This window comes from Chiloscyllium punctatum, chromosome 34, assembly GCF_047496795.1.
Source record: "Chiloscyllium punctatum isolate Juve2018m chromosome 34, sChiPun1.3, whole genome shotgun sequence".
In the NCBI taxonomy this organism is placed as follows: domain Eukaryota; kingdom Metazoa; phylum Chordata; class Chondrichthyes; order Orectolobiformes; family Hemiscylliidae; genus Chiloscyllium; species Chiloscyllium punctatum.
In genome coordinates this window covers 45685414-45705616 of record NC_092772.1, presented here as the reverse complement: position 1 = coordinate 45705616, position 20203 = coordinate 45685414, and the positions used below count along the sequence as shown (strand labels likewise).

The window sequence follows — 20203 nt, the reverse complement described above, 5'->3', positions numbered from 1 at the left end:
TCCCAAAGCAACATTTCGCTACGACCGGGTCAAGTTGAAAAGAGGATTTTCAAGTCTATGTTTCAGAAGGAGCGACGCTAATGGGAAAGACGGGGATTCAGAGTGTAGTCACCCTCTCTCGTTTTGGGGAGGTCAGACCGAGAGAGAGTGACAGACTGTCACTCAGTGGATAGGGACCAGAAAGTGAGGGAATCTGTTTGTCTTCCTCGGGAAGAGGGGGGGCGGTGAGAGGGACAGAGACAGACAGTGTCTGTGTGGGTGCCAGTCAAAGGCACTGAGGGTGGTATAGGTGACTCCAGGCTGCCAGGGTTAGGGATATCAAAGGAGGGAATTCTGACAAGGGTGGCTGAACAGCCAGATGCCAGAGACTCCCTACAGCATGGAAGCAGGACATTCAGCCCATCGGGTCCATACTGACCCTCCAAAGAGCATCCCACTCCCCCAGCCTAGTGTCCCTGCATTTCCCCAAGCTAACCCACCTAGCTCGCACATCCCTGGACACTGTGGGACAATTTCCCGTGGCTAACCCACCTAGCCCGCCCATCCCTGGACACTGTGGGACAATTTCCCGTGGCTAACCCACCTAGCTCGCACATCCCTGGACACTGTGGGACAATTTCCCATGGCTAACCCACCTAGCTCGCACATCCCTGGACACTGTGGGACAATTTCCCGTGGCTAACCCACTTAGCTCGCACATCCCTGGACACTGTGGGACAATTTCCCATGGCTAACCCACCTAGCTCGCACATCCCTGGACACTGTGGGACAATTTCCCATGGCTAACCCACCTAGCTCGCACATCCCTGGACACTGTGGGACAATTTCCCATGGCTAACCCACCTAGCTCGCACATCCCTGGACACTGTGGGACAATTTCCCATGGCTAACCCACCTAGCTCGCACATCCCTGGACACTGTGGGACAATTTCCCATGGCTAACCCACTTAGCTCGCACATCCCTGGACACTGTGGGACAATTTCCCATGGCTAACCCACCTAGCCTGCATATCTTTGGACTGTGGGAGGAAACCGGAGCACCTGAAGGAAACCCACGCAGACACGGGGAGATTATGCAAACTCCCCACAGACAGTTGTCTGGGGCTGGAATTGAACCCGGGTTCCCAGCGCTGAGCTGCCCTGTTGTCATAGAATGATAGAATCCCAACAGTGTGGAAACAGACCATTCGGCCCAACAAGTCCACACTGACCCTCCAAGGAGTATCCCACCCAGACCCATTCCTCCACCCTACCACTGTACGTTTCCCCCTGACTAATGCACCCAACCCACACATCCCTGAACACTATGGGCAACTTAGCATGGCCAATTCATTGGAATCAATGAGAAAGAGAGAGAGAGTTAGCCAGGAAAGTCCTAAAGAGAGAGCTATGAAGAGCCAGGAGGGGACATGAGAAGTCATTGGTGGGTAGGATCAAGGAAAACTCTAAAGCTTTCTATAGGTATATCAGGAATAAAAGATTGACTAAAGTAGGATGAAAGCTAATCAAAGACAGCAGTGGGAAGTTGTGTATGGAGTCTGAGGAGATAGGGGAAGCGCTGAATGAATATTTTTCGTTGGTATTCACTCCGGAAAAAGGCAATGTTGTCGAGGAGAATACTGAGATACAGGCTACTAGACGAGATGTGATTGAGGTTTCACAAGGAAGAGGTATTAGAAATCCTGCAGAGTGTGAAAACAGATAAATCCCCTGGGCCAGATGGGATTAATCCCAGGATTCTCTGGGAAGCCAAGGAAGAGATTGCAGAGCCTTTGGCTTTGATCTTTAAGTCGTCATTGTCTACAGGAATAGTGCCAGAAGACTGGAGGAGAGCAAATGTTGTCCCCCTGTTCAAGAAGGGAGTAGAGACAACCCTGGGAATTATAGACCAGTGAGCCTTGCGGGTAAATGTTGGAAAAGGTTATAAGAGATAGGATTTATAATCATCTAGAAAGGAGTAAGTTGATTAGGGATAGTCAACACGGTTTTGTGAAGGGCAGGTCATGCCTCACAAGCCTTATTGAGTTCTTTGAGTTGGTGACCAAACAGGTGGATGAGGGTAAAGATGTCGATGTGGTGTATATGGATTTCAATAAAGGTGTTTGATAAGGTCCCCCATGAGAGGCTACTGCAGAAAATACACAGACATGGGATTGAGGGGGATTTAATGGTGTGGATCAGAAATTGGCTCGCCAAAAGAAGACAGAGGGTGGTGGTTGATGAGAAATGTTCATCCTGGAGCTCAGTTACTAGTGGGGTACTGCAAGGATCTGTTTTGGGGCCACTGCTGTTTGTCATTCTTATAAATGACCTGGATGAGGGTGTAGAAGGGTGGGTTAGTCAATTTGCAGACGACACTAAGGTGGGTGGAGTTGTGGAAAGTGACAAAGGATGTTGCAGGTTAGAGAGAGACATAGATAAGCTGCAGAGCTGGGCTGAGAGGTGGCAAATGGAGTTTAATGCGGACAAGTTTGAGGTGATTCACTTTGGTCGGAGTAACCGAAAAGCAAAGTACTGGGCTAATGGTAAGATTCTTGGTAGTGTAGATGAGCAGAGAGATCTCGGTGTCCAGGTACACAGATCCTTGAAAGTTGTCACCCAGATGGTAGAGTTGTTAAGAAGTCTTATGGTGTGTTTGCTTTTATTGGTAGAGGGATTGGGATTTGGAACCATGAGGTTATGCTGCAGCTGTGCAAAGCTCTGGTGCGGCCACACTCGGAGTATTGTGTACAGTTCTGGTCACCGCATTATAAGAAGGATGTGGAAGCTTTGGAAAGGGTGCAGAGATTTACCAGGATGTTGCCTGGTATGGAGGGAAGGTCTTACGAGGAAAGGCTAAGGGACTTGAGGCTGTTTTTAATTTGAGAGAAGGTTGAGAGGTGACTTAACTGAGACATATAAGATAATCAGAGGGTTAGATTGGGTGGACAGGGAGAGCCTTTTTCCTCAGATTGTGATGACTAGCACGAGAGCATATAGCTTTAAATTGAGGGGTGGTAGATATAGGACAGATGTCAGAGGTAGCTTCTTCACTCAGTGAATAGGAAAGGCGTGGAACAGTAGTAGACTTGTTAAATATACAGGCGTTGAAATGGCCATGGGATAGACATATGGATGAGAATGGAATGGTGTTGGAGAGATGGGCCTCAGGTTGGTTCCTCAGGTCAGCACAACATCGAGGGCCGAAGGGCCTGTACTATGCTGGAACGTTCTCTGCTCTAGAGGGAATTGAAGTCCTGGAAACAAACTTCCGGGAGGAAATTGTAGAGCAGGGCATCAAAAGGCATTCCTGAGGTATTGGCACTGTCTCAGGGAGAGGTGGACGGCTCCTCTCTCCAGGGACAGGATCACGGAGAGGTTTGTGAATACAAAGGTGGGGGGGGGGGGGTTGGATTGAAACCGGATTCTCGGGGAGAGACTCTGAAACAGAATTAGATGTTCAGGTGTGGGTAAATGAGTCTGAAATGTGGATAAAACAGGAACAGATGGAGGTCATTCAGCCCATTGGACCTGTCCTAACATTCAACCAGCTTAAAGCTGATCACCCAATCAATCCCCTGCTCTTGTTTCTCTCTAAACCCTTTGGTACCTTCAGCCCTCAGAATTGTACCTAGCTCCCTCTTGAACAGCATTCAATGATTTAAGCCTCAACTTCTTTTTGTAGTCGCGAATCCCACACTTTCTCCTCATCCCAGCCCGACACGGCCTGTGTCCTCAGACTGGGGAGTCCCATGAAATCTGGACTCCCTGCTCATGGGTAACATCCTGCCTGGGTTTCCGAGGACTGCAGAAACCAGAGGTTCGATCAGGGCAGTGCTGGAAAAGCACAGCCGGTCAGGCAGCATCCGAAGAGCTGGAGCACCGATGTTTCGGGCAGAATCCCGTCGTCAGGAATAGAGGCAGGAAGCCTCCAGGGTGGGGAGATAAATGGGGGGGGGGGGGGTGGAGGTGGGGATGGGGAGAAGGTAGTAAAGAGTGCGATAGGTGGATGGGGGTGGGGATGAGGGTAATAGGTCAGAGGGGAGGGTGGGGGAAGGTAGCAAAGAGTGCGATAGGTGGAGGGGGGTGGGGATGGGGGTGATAGGTCAGAGGGGAGGGTGGGGGAAGGTAGCAAAGAGTGCGATAGGTGGATGGGGGTGGGGATGGGGGTGATAGGTCAGAGGGGAGGGTGGGGGAAGGTAGCAAAGAGTGCGATAGGTGGATGGGGGTGGGGATGGGGGTAATAGGTCAGAGGGGAGGGTGGGGGAAGGTAGCAAAGAGTGCGATAGGTGGATGGGGGTGGGGATGGGGGTAATAGGTCAGAGGGGAGGGTGGGGGAAGGTAGCAAAGAGTGCGATAGGTGGAGGGGGGTGGGGATGAGGGTAATAGGTCAGAGGGGAGGGTGGGGGAAGGTAGCAAAGAGTGCGATAGGTGGAGGGGGGTGGGGATGAGGGTAATAGGTCAGAGGGGAGGGTGGGGGAAGGTAGCAAAGAGTGCGATAGGTGGGTGGGGGTGGGGATGGGGGTGATAGGTCAGAGGGGAGGCACCACCCTTCCTAGGTTTCCCTCTGTCCAACCCTGGTAGAACTTTGTAGGTTCCGAAGAGATCCTTCCTCGATCTTCTCGACTCCGGTGAACAGAGCGCTAACTGAATCAGGGTCTCTTCGGAAACCCCACAGCTCCCTGGAAGTGGCACCACGAGAGGTGAAGGTGACGTGGAAGTCAGATGGCATCCATGCCTTCATTGGCCAGGGCACTGAGTTGAAACGTTGACAGCTCTCTACAACTCGGTGTGCAGTTCCCATCTGGTGTGCGGTTCTGGTCACCGCACTGTCAGAAGGATGTGGAGGGGACCGCAGAAGGGGTTTCACTGCGATTCGCCTGGGTCGGAGCTCATTAGCTGGAAGGAGAGGCTGGACAAAACTTGGACTGTTTTCACCGGAGCGTCGGAGGCTGAGGGGATGAACGACCGGATGGAAGTTTATAAACTGGTGAGAGGCGTGGACAGGGTGGACCATCAGAGTCTTTCTCCCGGGATGGAAATGGTAAAGATCCTCAGGCAGCGCCTTCCAAATCCACGATCACTTCCATCGGGAAGGACAAGGGGCAGCAGGTACGTGGGAATACCGCTCCCTGCAGGCTCCCCTCCGAGCCACTCAGCGTCCCAACTTGGGAATGTCTCGCCGTCCCTTCAGTGTGGCTGGGTCAGATTCCTGGAATTCCCTCCCTCAGGGACATTGTGGGTCAATCCACAGCAGGTGGACGGCAGCGGTTCAAGATGGCAGCTCTCCCCACCTTCCCAAGGGGGGGGGGGGGGGGGCAACTAGGGACGGGGTAATAAACGCTGGGCCCAGCCAGAGATGCTCATGTCCCACAAGTGAATAAAATCAAAACAATTAGGGGGCATAGGTTTAAAGTGAGAGGGGAAATATTTAAAGGAGATGTGTGAGGAACATTTATTTTCACACAGCAGGGTGGTAGGTGCCTGGAACACGTCGCGGGTTGGGGGGAGGGGGTGGGGGGGGGAGCGGTGGTATAATAGCAACATTCCACAGACCCATGAACAGCAGGGAATAGAGGGATATAGATTGTATGCAGACTCTTTGACCTCTGGGTGCTCCAGTTTCCTCCCACAATCCAAAGCTGAGCAGGTCAGGGTGAATTGGCCATTACCCAGAGTGTTAGGTGCATTAGTCACGGGGAAGGTTAACCTTCGGAGGGTCGGGGTGGACTGGCTGGGCCTGTTTCCACGCTGTCAGGAATCTAACCGAATCAAACTGTGGACACCAGGTTCCAAGGGTGTCGTCTCACCCTGCGCAAACACAGCAAGACAGCCCGGCTCCTGGTCTTGCGCCCTCTCACCGTGAAGGACACCATTACATTGAGCTTCCTCACTACCTGCCGCTCGTGCTGTGCACCCATTCACTGACTGGTGAACCAGGGGAAACCCAGGTGTCAGCTCTCTTTTTAGGGTCGATACTCAATGGAGTTTCAAAGGATGAGGGCAGAACGAATACCAATTTACAGAATACTGACCAGCCTGGACAGGGTGGATGTTGGGAAGATGTTGCCATTGGGAGGAGAGATTAGGACCCCAGGGCACAGCCTCAGAGTGAAGGGAAGGTAGAGATAAGGAGAGATTTCTTCAGCTCGAGAGTGGAAATCGTTACCACAGAAGGACGGGGAAGGCCAGGACATTGAGTAAATTTAAGACTCAGATAGATAGGTTCTTGATTGGAATGGGGATCAAGGCTTACGGGAGAGTGTGGGGGAAATGGGGTTGAGAAACTGATCGGCCATGATGGAACAGGGGAGCAGCCAAAGACGGGCTGAATGGCCGAATTTGAGCTGCCATGTCTGATGGTCTTCCCAGTCAGATAATCATCAGCCTCGCTCCTTTTGCTGGCAAAGGGGATACCCTCAGTATTTTCCGCGTCACCCTGCACCGACCACGCACGTTCCCAGTCACACAGCCTGCCCCAGTCACACGGTCACATCTCCTCACAGGGTCACCCTCGCAGCCAGCTGGCCGCACATTCAGAGATATCGCACTTAGCTCCTTCAGAGTTGTCACCAACGCGTACTGTGTAAACCACACGAGAAACCCCCAGCACTGAATCAGAAGGAGGCCGTTCAGCCCCTCTCACCCGTTCTGCCAATCAGTGAGATAGTATTCCCCAGCCGACAGCAGCACAGAGAGAAAGAGGGAGAGAGAGGAAGCCAGGAAACGAGCCAGAGCAGAACAGCAAATCCTCCTCTACCTCATCCCCCAGAGATTTCACTGCCTCGGGACTCCAGAGCCCAATGGGACACTGACTTTAACTCCAATACCAAGTGATTCACTGAGTCCACACAGTGTCAGTAACACAGTGACCCAGGGCTGTGCGAGGGAGGGACAGGTCTGTCACTGAGCCCAGACAGTGTCAGTAACACAGTGACCCAGGGCTGTGTGAGGGAGGGACAGGTCTGTCACTGAGCCCAGACAGTGTCAGTAACACAGTGACCCAGGGCTGTGTGAGGGAGGGACAGGTCTGTCACTGAGCCCAGACAGTGTCAGTAACACAGTGACCCAGGGCTGTGTGAGGGAGGGACAGGTCTGTCACTGAGCCCAGACAGTGTCAGTAACACAGTGACCCAGGACAGTGTGAGAGAGGGACAGGTCTGTCACTGAGCCCAGACAGTGTCAGTAACACAGTGACCCAGGGCTGTGTGAGGGAGGGACAGGTCTGTCACTGAGCCCAGACAGTCTCAGTAACACAGTGACCCAGGACAGTGTGAGGGAGGGACAGGTCTGTCACTGAGCCCAGACAGTGTCAGTAACACAGTGACCCAGGACAGTGTGAGGGAGGGACAGGTCTGTCACTGAGCCCAGACAGTGTCAGTAACACAGTGACCCAGGACAGTGTGAGGGAGGGACAGGTCTGTCACTGAGCCCAGACAGTGTCAGTAACACAGTGACCTAGGACAGTGTGAGGGAGGGACAGGTCTGTCACTGAGCCCAGACAGTGTCAGTAACACAGTGACCCAGGACAGTGTGAGGGAGGGACAGGTCTGTCACTGAGCCCAGACAGTCTCAGTAACACAGTGACCCAGGACAGTGTGAGAGAGGGACAGGTCTGTCACTGAGCCCAGACAGTGTCAGTAACACAGTGACCCAGGGCTGTGTGAGGAAGGGACAGGTCTGTCACTGAGCCCAGACAGTGTCAGTAACACAGTGACCCAGGACAGTGTGAGGGAGGGACAGGTCTGTCACTGAGCCCAGACAGTGTCAGTAACACAGTGACCCAGGGCTGTGTGAGGAAGGGACAGGTCTGTCACTGAGCCCAGACAGTGTCAGTAACACAGTGACCCAGGGCTGTGTGAGAGAGGGACAGGTCTGTCACTGAGCCCAGACAGTGTCAGTAACACAGTGACCCAGGACAGTGTGAGGGAGGGACAGGTCTGTCACTGAGCCCAGACAGTGTCAGTAACACAGTGACCCAGGACAGTGTGAGGGAGGGACAGGTCTGTCACTGAGCCCAGACAGTGTCAGTAACACAGTGACCCAGGACAGTGTGTGAGAGAGGGACAGGTCTGTCACTGAGCCCAGACAGTGTCAGTAACACAGTGACCCAGGACAGTGTGAGGGAGGGACAGGTCTGTCACTGAGCCCAGACAGTGTCAGTAACACAGTGACCCAGGGCTGTGTGAGGGAGGGACAGGTCTGTCACTGAGCCCAGACAGTGTCAGTAACACAGTGACCCAGGACAGTGTGAGGGAGGGACAGGTCTGTCACTGAGCCCAGACAGTGTCAGTAACACAGTGACCCAGGGCTGTGTGAGAGAGGGACAGGTCTGTCACTGAGCCCAGACAGTGTCAGTAACACAGTGACCCAGGACAGTGTGAGGGAGGGACAGGTCTGTAACTGAGCCCAGACAGTGTCAGTAACACAGTGACCCAGGGCTGTGTGAGGGAGGGACAGGTCTGTCACTGAGCCCAGACAGTGTCAGTAACACAGTGACCCAGGACAGTGTGAGAGAGGGACAGGTCTGTCACTGAGCCCAGACAGTGTCAGTAACACAGTGACCCAGGACAGTGTGAGAGAGGGACAGGTCTGTCACTGAGCCCAGACAGTGTCAGTAACACAGTGACCCAGGGCTGTGTGAGAGAGGGACAGGTCTGTCACTGAGCCCAGACAGTGTCAGTAACACAGTGACCCAGGGCTGTGTGAGGGAGGGACAGGTCTGTCACTGAGCCCAGACAGTCTCAGTAACACAGTGACCCAGGACAGTGTGAGGGAGGGACATGTCTGTCACTGAGCCCAGACAGTGTCAGTAACACAGTGACCCAGGACAGTGTGAGAGAGGGACAGGTCTGTCACTGAGCCCAGACAGTGTCAGTAACACAGTGACCCAGGGCAGTGTGAGGGAGGGACAGGTCTGTCACTGAGCCCAGACAGTGTCAGTAACACAGTGACCCAGGACAGTGTGAGGGAGGGACAGGTCTGTCCCTGAGCCCAGACAGTGTCAGTAACACAGTGACCCAGGACAGTGTGAGGGAGGGACAGGTCTGTCACTGAGCCCAGACAGTGTCAGTAACACAGTGACCCAGGACAGTGTGAGAGAGGGACAGGTCTGTCACTGAGCCCAGACAGTCTCAGTAACACAGTGACCCAGGACAGTGTGAGGGAGGGACAGGTCTGTCACTGAGCCCAGACAGTGTCAGTAACACAGTGACCCAGGACAGTGTGAGAGAGGGACAGGTCTGTCACTGAGCCCAGACAGTGTCAGTAACACAGTGACCCAGGACAGTGTGAGGGAGGGACAGGTCTGTCACTGAGCCCAGACAGTGTCAGTAACACAGTGACCCAGGACAGTGTGAGAGAGGGACAGGTCTGTCACTGAGCCCAGACAGTGTCAGTAACACAGTGACCCAGGGCTGTGTGAGGGTGGGACAGGTCTGTCACTGAGCCCAGACAGTGTCAGTAACACAGTGACCCAGGGCTGTGTGAGAGAGGGACAGGTCTGTCACTGAGCCCAGACAGTGTCAGTAACACAGTGACCCAGGGCTGTGTGAGAGAGGGACAGGTCTGTCACTGAGCCCAGACAGTGTCAGTAACACAGTGACCCAGGACAGTGTGAGAGAGGGACAGGTCTGTCACTGAGCCCAGACAGTGTCAGTAACACAGTGACCCAGGACAGTGTGAGGGAGGGACAGGTCTGTCACTGATCCCAGACAGTGTCAGTAACACAGTGACCCAGGACAGTGTGAGGGAGGGACAGGTCTGTCACTGATCCCAGACAGTGTCAGTAACACAGTGACCCAGGACAGTGTGAGGGAGGGACAGGTCTGTCACTGAGCCCAGACAGTGTCAGTAACACAGTGACCCAGGGCTGTGTGAGGGAGGGACAGGTCTGTCACTGAGCCCAGACAGTGTCAGTAACACAGTGACCCAGGGGCTGTGTGAGGGAGGGACAGGTCTGTCACTGAGCCCAGACAGTGTCAGTAACACAGTGACCCAGGACAGTGTGAGGGAGGGACAGGTCTGTCACTGAGCCCAGACAGTGTCAGTAACACAGTGACCCAGGGCTGTGTGAGGGAGGGACAGGTCTGTCACTGAGCCCAGACAGTGTCAGTAACACAGTGACCCAGGGCTGTGTGAGAGAGGGACAGGTCTGTCACTGAGCCCAGACAGTGTCAGTAACACAGTGACCCAGGACAGTGTGAGGGAGGGACAGGTCTGTCACTGAGCCCAGACAGTGTCAGTAACACAGTGACCCAGGACAGTGTGAGAGAGGGACAGGTCTGTCACTGAGCCCAGACAGTGTCAGTAACACAGTGACCCAGGACAGTGTGAGGGAGGGACAGGTCTGTCACTGAGCCCAGACAGTGTCAGTAACACAGTGACCCAGGACAGTGTGAGGGAGGGACAGGTCTGTCACTGAGCCCAGACAGTGTCAGTAACACAGTGACCCAGGACAGTGTGAGGGAGGGACAGGTCTGTCACTGAGCCCAGACAGTGTCAGTAACACAGTGACCCAGGACAGTGTGAGGGAGGGACAGGTCTGTCACTGAGCCCAGACAGTGTCAGTAACACAGTGACCCAGGGCTGTGTGAGGGAGGGACAGGTCTGTCACTGAGCCCAGACAGTGTCAGTAACACAGTGACCCAGGGCTGTGTGAGGGAGGGAGAGGTCTGTCACTGAGCCCAGACAGTGTCAGTAACACAGTGACCCAGGACAGTGTGAGGGAGGGAGAGGTCTGTCACTGAGCCCAGACAGTGTCAGTAACACAGTGACCCAAGGACAGTGTGAGGGAGGGACAGGTCTGTCACTGAGCCCAGACAGTGTCAGTAACACAGTGACCCAGGACAGTGTGAGAGAGGGACAGGTCTGTCACTGAGCCCAGACAGTGTCAGTAACACAGTGACCCAGGGCTGTGTGAGGGAGGGACAGGTCTGTCACTGAGCCCAGACAGTGTCAGTAACACAGTGACCCAAGACAGTGTGAGGGAGGGACAGGTCTGTCACTGAGCCCAGACAGTGTCAGTAACACAGTGACCCAGGACAGTGTGAGGGAGGGACAGGTCTGTCACTGAGCCCAGACAGTGTCAGTAACACAGTGACCCAGGACAGTGTGAGAGAGGGACAGGTCTGTCACTGAGCCCAGACAGTGTCAGTAACACAGTGACCCAGGACAGTGTGAGGGAGGGACAGGTCTGTCACTGAGCCCAGACAGTGTCAGTAACACAGTGACCCAGGACAGTGTGAGGGAGGGACAGGTCTGTCACTGAGCCCAGATAGTTTCAGTAACACAGTGACCCAGGGCTGTGTGAGGGAGGGACAGGTCTGTCACTGAGCCCAGACAGTGTCAGTAACACAGTGACCCAGGGCTGTGTGAGGGAGGGACAGGTCTGTCACTGAGCCCAGACAGTGTCAGTAACACAGTGACCCAGGGCTGTGTGAGGGAGGGACAGGTCTGTCACTGAGCCCAGACAGTGTCAGTAACACAGTGACCCAGGACAGTGTGAGGGAGGGACAGGTCTGTCACTGAGCCCAGACAGTGTCAGTAACACAGTGACCCAGGGCTGTGTGAGGGAGGGACAGGTCTGTCACTGAGCCCAGACAGTGTCAGTAACACAGTGACCCAGGACAGTGTGAGAGAGGGACAGGTCTGTCACTGAGCCCAGACAGTGTCAGTAACACAGTGACCCAGGACAGTGTGAGAGAGGGACAGGTCTGTCACTGAGCCCAGACAGTGTCAGTAACACAGTGACCCAGGACAGTGTGAGGGAGGGACAGGTCTGTCACTGAGCCCAGACAGTGTCAGTAACACAGTGACCCAGGACAGTGTGAGGGAGGGACAGGTCTGTCACTGAGCCCAGACAGTGTCAGTAACACAGTGACCCAGGGCTGTGTGAGGGAGGGACAGGTCTGTCACTGAGCCCAGACAGTGTCAGTAACACAGTGACCCAGGACAGTGTGAGGGAGGGACAGGTCTGTCACTGAGCCCAGACAGTGTCAGTAACACAGTGACCCAGGGCTGTGTGAGGGAGGGACAGGTCTGTCACTGAGCCCAGACAGTGTCAGTAACACAGTGACCCAGGGCTGTGTGAGGGAGGGACAGGTCTGTCACTGAGCCCAGACAGTGTCAGTAACACAGTGACCCAGGACAGTGTGAGGGAGGGACAGGTCTGTCACTGAGCCCAGACAGTGTCAGTAACACAGTGACCCAGGGCTGTGTGAGAGAGGGACAGGTCTGTCACTGAGCCCAGACAGTTTCAGTAACACAGTGACTCAGGACAGTGTGAGGGAGGGACAGGTCTGTCACTGAGCCCAGACAGTCTCAGTAACACAGTGACCCAGGGCTGTGTGAGGGAGGGACAGGTCTGTCACTGAGCCCAGACAGTGTCAGTAACACAGTGACCCAGGACAGTGTGAGGGAGGGACAGGTCTGTCACTGAGCCCAGACAGTGTCAGTAACACAGTGACCCAGGACAGTGTGAGGGAGGGACAGGTCTGTCACTGAGCCCAGACAGTGTCAGTAACACAGTGACCCAGGGCTGTGTGAGGGAGGGACAGGTCTGTCACTGAGCCCAGACAGTGTCAGTAACACAGTGACCCAGGGCTGTGTGAGGGAGGGACAGGTATGTCACTGAGCCCAGACAGTGTCAGTAACACAGTGACCCAGGACAGTGTGAGGGAGGGACAGGTCTGTCACTGAGCCCAGACAGTGTCAGTAACACAGTGACCCAGGACAGTGTGAGGGTGGGACAGGTCTGTCACTGAGCCCAGACAGTGTCAGTAACACAGTGACCCAGGGCTGTGTGAGAGAGGGACAGGTCTGTCACTGAGCCCAGACAGTGTCAGTAACACAGTGACCCAGGGCTGTGTGAGGGAGGGACAGGTCTGTCACTGAGCCCAGACAGTGTCAGTAACACAGTGACCCAGGACAGTGTGAGGGAGGGACAGGTCTGTCACTGAGCCCAGACAGTGTCAGTAACACAGTGACCCAGGGCTGTGTGAGAGAGGGACAGGTCTGTCCCTGAGCCCAGACAGTGTCAGTAACACAGTGACCCAGGACAGTGTGTGAGAGGGACAGGTCTGTCACTGAGCCCAGACAGTGTCAGTAACACAGTGACCCAGGACAGTGTGAGGGAGGGACAGGTCTGTCACTGAGCCCAGACAGTGTCAGTAACACAGTGACCCAGGACAGTGTGAGGGAGGGACAGGTCTGTCACTGAGCCCAGACAGTTTCAGTAACACAGTGACCCAGGGCTGTGTGAGGGAGGGACAGGTCTGTCACTGAGCCCAGACAGTGTCAGTAACACAGTGACCCAGGGCTGTGTGAGGGAGGGACAGGTCTGTCACTGAGCCCAGACAGTGTCAGTAACACAGTGACCCAGGGCTGTGTGAGGGAGGGACAGGTCTGTCACTGAGCCCAGACAGTGTCAGTAACACAGTGACCCAGGACAGTGTGAGGGAGGGACAGGTCTGTCACTGAGCCCAGACAGTGTCAGTAACACAGTGACCCAGGGCTGTGTGAGGGAGGGACAGGTCTGTCACTGAGCCCAGACAGTGTCAGTAACACAGTGACCCAGGACAGTGTGAGAGAGGGACAGGTCTGTCACTGAGCCCAGACAGTGTCAGTAACACAGTGACCCAGGACAGTGTGAGAGAGGGACAGGTCTGTCACTGAGCCCAGACAGTGTCAGTAACACAGTGACCCAGGACAGTGTGAGGGAGGGACAGGTCTGTCACTGAGCCCAGACAGTGTCAGTAACACAGTGACCCAGGACAGTGTGAGGGAGGGACAGGTCTGTCACTGAGCCCAGACAGTGTCAGTAACACAGTGACCCAGGGCTGTGTGAGGGAGGGACAGGTCTGTCACTGAGCCCAGACAGTGTCAGTAACACAGTGACCCAGGACAGTGTGAGGGAGGGACAGGTCTGTCACTGAGCCCAGACAGTGTCAGTAACACAGTGACCCAGGGCTGTGTGAGGGAGGGACAGGTCTGTCACTGAGCCCAGACAGTGTCAGTAACACAGTGACCCAGGGCTGTGTGAGGGAGGGACAGGTCTGTCACTGAGCCCAGACAGTGTCAGTAACACAGTGACCCAGGACAGTGTGAGGGAGGGACAGGTCTGTCACTGAGCCCAGACAGTGTCAGTAACACAGTGACCCAGGGCTGTGTGAGAGAGGGACAGGTCTGTCACTGAGCCCAGACAGTTTCAGTAACACAGTGACTCAGGACAGTGTGAGGGAGGGACAGGTCTGTCACTGAGCCCAGACAGTCTCAGTAACACAGTGACCCAGGGCTGTGTGAGGGAGGGACAGGTCTGTCACTGAGCCCAGACAGTGTCAGTAACACAGTGACCCAGGACAGTGTGAGGGAGGGACAGGTCTGTCACTGAGCCCAGACAGTGTCAGTAACACAGTGACCCAGGACAGTGTGAGGGAGGGACAGGTCTGTCACTGAGCCCAGACAGTGTCAGTAACACAGTGACCCAGGGCTGTGTGAGGGAGGGACAGGTCTGTCACTGAGCCCAGACAGTGTCAGTAACACAGTGACCCAGGGCTGTGTGAGGGAGGGACAGGTATGTCACTGAGCCCAGACAGTGTCAGTAACACAGTGACCCAGGACAGTGTGAGGGAGGGACAGGTCTGTCACTGAGCCCAGACAGTGTCAGTAACACAGTGACCCAGGACAGTGTGAGGGTGGGACAGGTCTGTCACTGAGCCCAGACAGTGTCAGTAACACAGTGACCCAGGGCTGTGTGAGAGAGGGACAGGTCTGTCACTGAGCCCAGACAGTGTCAGTAACACAGTGACCCAGGGCTGTGTGAGGGAGGGACAGGTCTGTCACTGAGCCCAGACAGTGTCAGTAACACAGTGACCCAGGACAGTGTGAGGGAGGGACAGGTCTGTCACTGAGCCCAGACAGTGTCAGTAACACAGTGACCCAGGGCTGTGTGAGAGAGGGACAGGTCTGTCCCTGAGCCCAGACAGTGTCAGTAACACAGTGACCCAGGACAGTGTGTGAGAGAGGGACAGGTCTGTCACTGAGCCCAGACAGTGTCAGTAACACAGTGACCCAGGACAGTGTGAGGGAGGGACAGGTCTGTCACTGAGCCCAGACAGTGTCAGTAACACAGTGACCCAGGACAGTGTGAGGGAGGGACAGGTCTGTCACTGAGCCCAGACAGTCTCAGTAACACAGTGACCCAGGGCTGTGTGAGGGAGGGACAGGTCTGTCACTGAGCCCAGACAGTGTCAGTAACACAGTGACCCAGGACAGTGTGAGGGAGGGACAGGTCTGTCACTGAGCCCAGACAGTGTCAGTAACACAGTGACCCAGGGCTGTGTGAGGGAGGGACAGGTCTGTCACTGAGCCCAGACAGTGTCAGTAACACAGTGACCCAGGACAGTGTGAGGGAGGGACAGGTCTGTCACTGAGCCCAGACAGTGTCAGTAACACAGTGACCCAGGACAGTGTGAGGGAGGGACAGGTCTGTCACTGAGCCCAGACAGTGTCAGTAACACAGTGACCCAGGACAGTGTGAGAGAGGGACAGGTCTGTCACTGAGCCCAGACAGTGTCAGTAACACAGTGACCCAGGACAGTGTGAGGGAGGGACAGGTCTGTCACTGAGCCCAGACAGTGTCAGTAACACAGTGACCCAGGGCTGTGTGAGGGAGGGACAGGTCTGTCACTGAGCCCAGACAGTGTCAGTAACACAGTGACCCAGGGCTGTGTGAGGGAGGGACAGGTCTGTCACTGAGCCCAGACAGTGTCAGTAACACAGTGACCCAGGGCTGTGTGAGGGAGGGACAGGTCTGTCACTGAGCCCAGACAGTGTCAGGAACACAGTGACCCAGGACAGTGTGAGGGAGGGACAGGTCTGTCACTGAGCCCAGACAGTGTCAGTAACACAGTGACCCAGGACAGTGTGATGGGAGGGACAGGTCTGTCACTGAGCCCAGACAGTGTCAGTAACACAGTGACCCAGGACAGTGTGAGGAGGGACAGGTCTGTCACTGAGCCCAGACAGTGTCAGTAACACAGTGACCCAGGGCTGTGTGAGGGAGGGACAGGTCTGTCACTGAGCCCAGACAGTGTCAGTAACACAGTGACCCAGGACAGTGTGAGGGAGGGACAGGTCTGTCACTGAGCCAGACAGTGTCAGTAACACAGTGACCCAGGACAGTGTGAGGGAGGGACAGGTCTGTCACTGAGCCCAGACAGTGTCAGTAACACAGTGACCCAGGGCTGTGTGAGGGAGGGACAGGTCTGTCACTGAGCCCAGACAGTGTCAGTAACACAGTGACCCAGGGCTGTGTGAGGGAGGGACAGGTATGTCACTGAGCCCAGACAGTGTCAGTAACACAGTGACCCAGGACAGTGTGAGGGAGGGGACAGGTCTGTCACTGAGCCCAGACAGTGTCAGTAACACAGTGACCCAGGACAGTGTGAGGGTGGGACAGGTCTGTCACTGAGCCCAGACAGTGTCAGTAACACAGTGACCCAGGGCTGTGTGAGAGAGAGGGACAGGTCTGTCACTGAGCCCAGACAGTGTCAGTAACACAGTGACCCAGGGCTGTGTGAGGGAGGGACAGGTCTGTCACTGAGCCCAGACAGTGTCAGTAACACAGTGACCCAGGACAGTGTGAGGGAGGGACAGGTCTGTCACTGAGCCCAGACAGTGTCAGTAACACAGTGACCCCGGGCTGTGTGAGAGAGGGACAGGTCTGTCCCTGAGCCAGACAGTGTCAGTAACACAGTGACCCAGGACAGTGTGTGAGAGAGGGACAGGTCTGTCACTGAGCCCAGACAGTGTCAGTAACACAGTGACCCAGGACAGTGTGAGGGAGGGACAGGTCTGTCACTGAGCCCAGACAGTGTCAGTAACACAGTGACCCAGGACAGTGTGAGGGAGGACAGGTCTGTCACTGAGCCCAGACAAGTCTCAGTAACACAGTGACCCAGGGCTGTGTGAGGGAGGGACAGGTCTGTCACTGAGCCCAGACAGTGTCAGTAACACAGTGACCCAGGACAGTGTGAGGGAGGGACAGTCTGTCACTGAGCCCGACAGGACAGTGTCAGTAACACAGTGACCCAGGGCTGTGTGAGGGAGGGACAGGTCTGTCACTGAGCCCAGACAGTGTCAGTAACACAGTGACCCAGGACAGTGTGAGGAGGGACAGGTCTGTCACTGAGCCCAGACAGTGTCAGTAAACACAGTGACCCAGGACAGTGTGAGGGAGGGACAGGTTCTGTCACTGAGCCCAGACAGTGTCAGTAACACAGTGACCCAGGACAGTGTGAGGGAGGGACAGGTCTGTCACTGAGCCCAGACAGTGTCAGTAACACAGTGACCCAGGGCTGTGTGAGGGAGGGACAGGTCTGTCACTGAGCCCAGACAGTGTCAGTAACACAGTGACCCAGGGCTGTGTGAGGGAGGGACAGGTCTGTCAGTGATCCCAGACAGTGTCAGTAACACAGTGACCCAGGGCTGTGTGAGGGAGGGACAGGTCTGTCCACTGAGCCCAGACAGTGTCAGTAACACAGTGACCCAGGACAGTGTGAGGGAGGGACAGTCTGTCACTGAGCCCAGACAGTGTCAACCCAGGACAGTGTGAGGGAGGGACAGGTCTGTCACTGAGCCCAGACAGTGTCAGTAACACAGTGACCCAGGACAGTGTGAGGGAGGGACAGGTCTGTCACTGAGCCCAGACAGTGTCAGTAACACAGTGACCCAGGGCTGTGTGAGGGAGGGACAGGTCTGTCACTGAGCCAGACAGTGTCAGTAACACAGTGACCCAGGGCTGTGTGAGGGAGGGACAGGTCTGTCACTGATCCCAGACAGTGTCAGTAACACAGTGACCCAGGACAGTGTGAGGGAGGGACAGGTCTGTCACTGAGCCCAGACAGTGTCAGTAACACAGTGACCCAGGACAGTGTGAGGGAGGGACAGGTCTGTCACTGAGCCCAGACAGTGTCAGTAACACAGTGACCCAGGACAGTGTGAGGGAGGGACAGGTCTGTCACTGAGCCCAGACAGTGTCAGTAACACAGTGACCCAGGGCTGTGTGAGAGAGGGACAGGTCTGTCACTGAGCCAGACAGTGTCAGTAACACAGTGACCCAGGACAGTGTGAGGGAGGGACAGGTCTGTCACTGAGCCCAGACAGTGTCAGTAACACAGTGACCCAGGGCTGTGTGAGGGAGGGACAGGTCTGTCACTGAGCACAGACAGTGTCAGTAACACAGTGACCCAGGACAGTGTGAGGGAGGGACAGGTCTGTCACTGAGCCCAGACAGTGTCAGTAACACAGTGACCCAGGACAGTGTGAGGGTGGGACAGGTCTGTCACTGAGCCCAGACAGTGTCAGTAACACAGTGACCCAGGACAGTGTGAGGGAGGGACAGGTCTGTCACTGAGCCCAGACAGTGTCAGTAACACAGTGACCCAGGACAGTGTGAGGGAGGGACAGGTCTGTCTCGAGGGTAGAATCACTTACCTAGCAGCCAGGACAGCACACAGCTCACAGCAGATAGCAAGTAACATGAAAGCAGACCGCTGGAGAGAAGGGGTCAGGAAAGAGAAATATCCAGGCTTCCGTCCCTGATCGAGGCAACGATGGAGGAGGAGAGAGAGAGGAGAGGGAGATGGAGAGAGAAGGGAGGGACAGGAGTGGGAGGAGGGAAGAGAGGGGGAGAGGCAAGGTGGATAAGGAGGGAAGGAGTGTGAAGGGTGAATGGAGGGAGGGAGGGAGAGGGAGGGGAAGGGAGATGGGAGAGGGAGGGGAGGGAGATGGGAGAGGGAGGGGAGGGAGATGGGAGGGAGGGGGGAGATGGGGAGGGGAGGGAGGGAGATGGGAGAGGGAGGGGGGAGATGGGAGAGGAGGAAGAGAGAAGGGGAGGAGGAAAGGGAGATGGTGAGAGGGAGGGGAAGGAGATGGGAGAGGGAGGGGAAGGAGATGGGAGGGAGGGAAGAGGGAGGGGAGGAGATGGAGAGGGAAGGAAGGGAGATGGAGAGGGAGGGGAAGGAGATGGAGAGGAGGGGAGGGAGATGGGAGAGGGAGGGGAGGGAGATGGGAGAGGGAGGGGAGGGAGATGGGAGAGGGAGGGAGGGAGATGGGAGAGGGAGGGGAGGGAGATGGGAGAGGGAGGGAAGGAGATGGGAGAGGGAGGGGAGGGAGATGGGAGAGGGAGGAGAGGGAGATGGGAGAGGGAGGGGAGGGAAGATGGGAGAGGAGGGGAGGGAGATGGGAGAGGGAGGGGAGGGAGATAGGAGAGGGAGGGAAGGAGATGGGAGAGGAGGGGAGGGAGATGGAGAGGGAGGGAAGGAGATGGGAGAGGAGGGGAGGGAGATGGAGAGGGAGGGGAGGGAGATGGGAGAGGGAGGGAAGGAGATGGGGAGAGGGAGGGGAGGAGAGAGGGGGAGATGGGAGAGGGAGGAAGGAGATGGGAGAGGGAGGGAGAGGGAGGGAGAGGGAGGGGAAGGTGATGGGAGAGGGAGGGAAGGAGATGGAGAGAGGGAGGGGAAGGGAGGGATGGGAGAGGGAGGGGAAGGGAGATGGAGAGGGAGGGGAGGGATGGGATGGGGAGGGGAGGAGGAGATGGGAGAGGGAGGGGAGGAGATGGGAGAGGGAGGGAAGGAGATGGGAGGAGGGAGGGAAGGGAGATGGGAGAGGAGGGAGGGAGATGGGAGAGGGAGGGGGAGAGGGAGAGGAGATGGGGAGGGAGATGGGAGAGGGAGGGAGGAGATGGGAGAGGGAGGGGAGGGAGATGGGAGAGGAGGGAAGGAGATGGGAGAGGAGGGGAGGGAGATGGGAGAGGGAGGGGAGGAGATGGGAGAGGGAGGGAGGGAGATGGGAGGAGGGAGGGAGATGGAGAGGGAGGGGAGGGAGAGATGTGGAGGGAGGGAAGGAGATGGGAGAGGGAGGGAAGAGGGAGGGGAAGGGAGATGGGAGAGGGGGGGAGGGAGTGGAGGGAGGAGATGGGAGAGGGAGGGAGGAGATGGGAGAGGGAGGAGGAAGGAGATGGAGGGAAGGAGATGGGAGAGGGAAGGAGATGGGAGAGGAGGGGAGGAGATGGGGAGAGGGAGGGAAGGAGAGGAGGGGAGGAGATGGGAGATGGAGGGGAGGAGATGGGAGAGGTGGGGAGGGAGATGGAGGTGGGAGGGGTATGGGGAGAGGGAGGGAAGAGGAAGGGAGGAGAGGGGAGAGGGAGGGAAGGAGATGGGAG

General features: G+C 56.0%; 1 protein-coding gene across 1 annotated transcript in view; it reads right to left on the bottom strand.

The window, feature by feature from the left end:
* The window catches only part of LOC140458730 (glutamate receptor ionotropic, kainate 5-like), a 144359-nt gene that overhangs the window by 96463 nt on the left and 27693 nt on the right, over positions 1-20203 (bottom strand). The window lies entirely within an intron of this gene.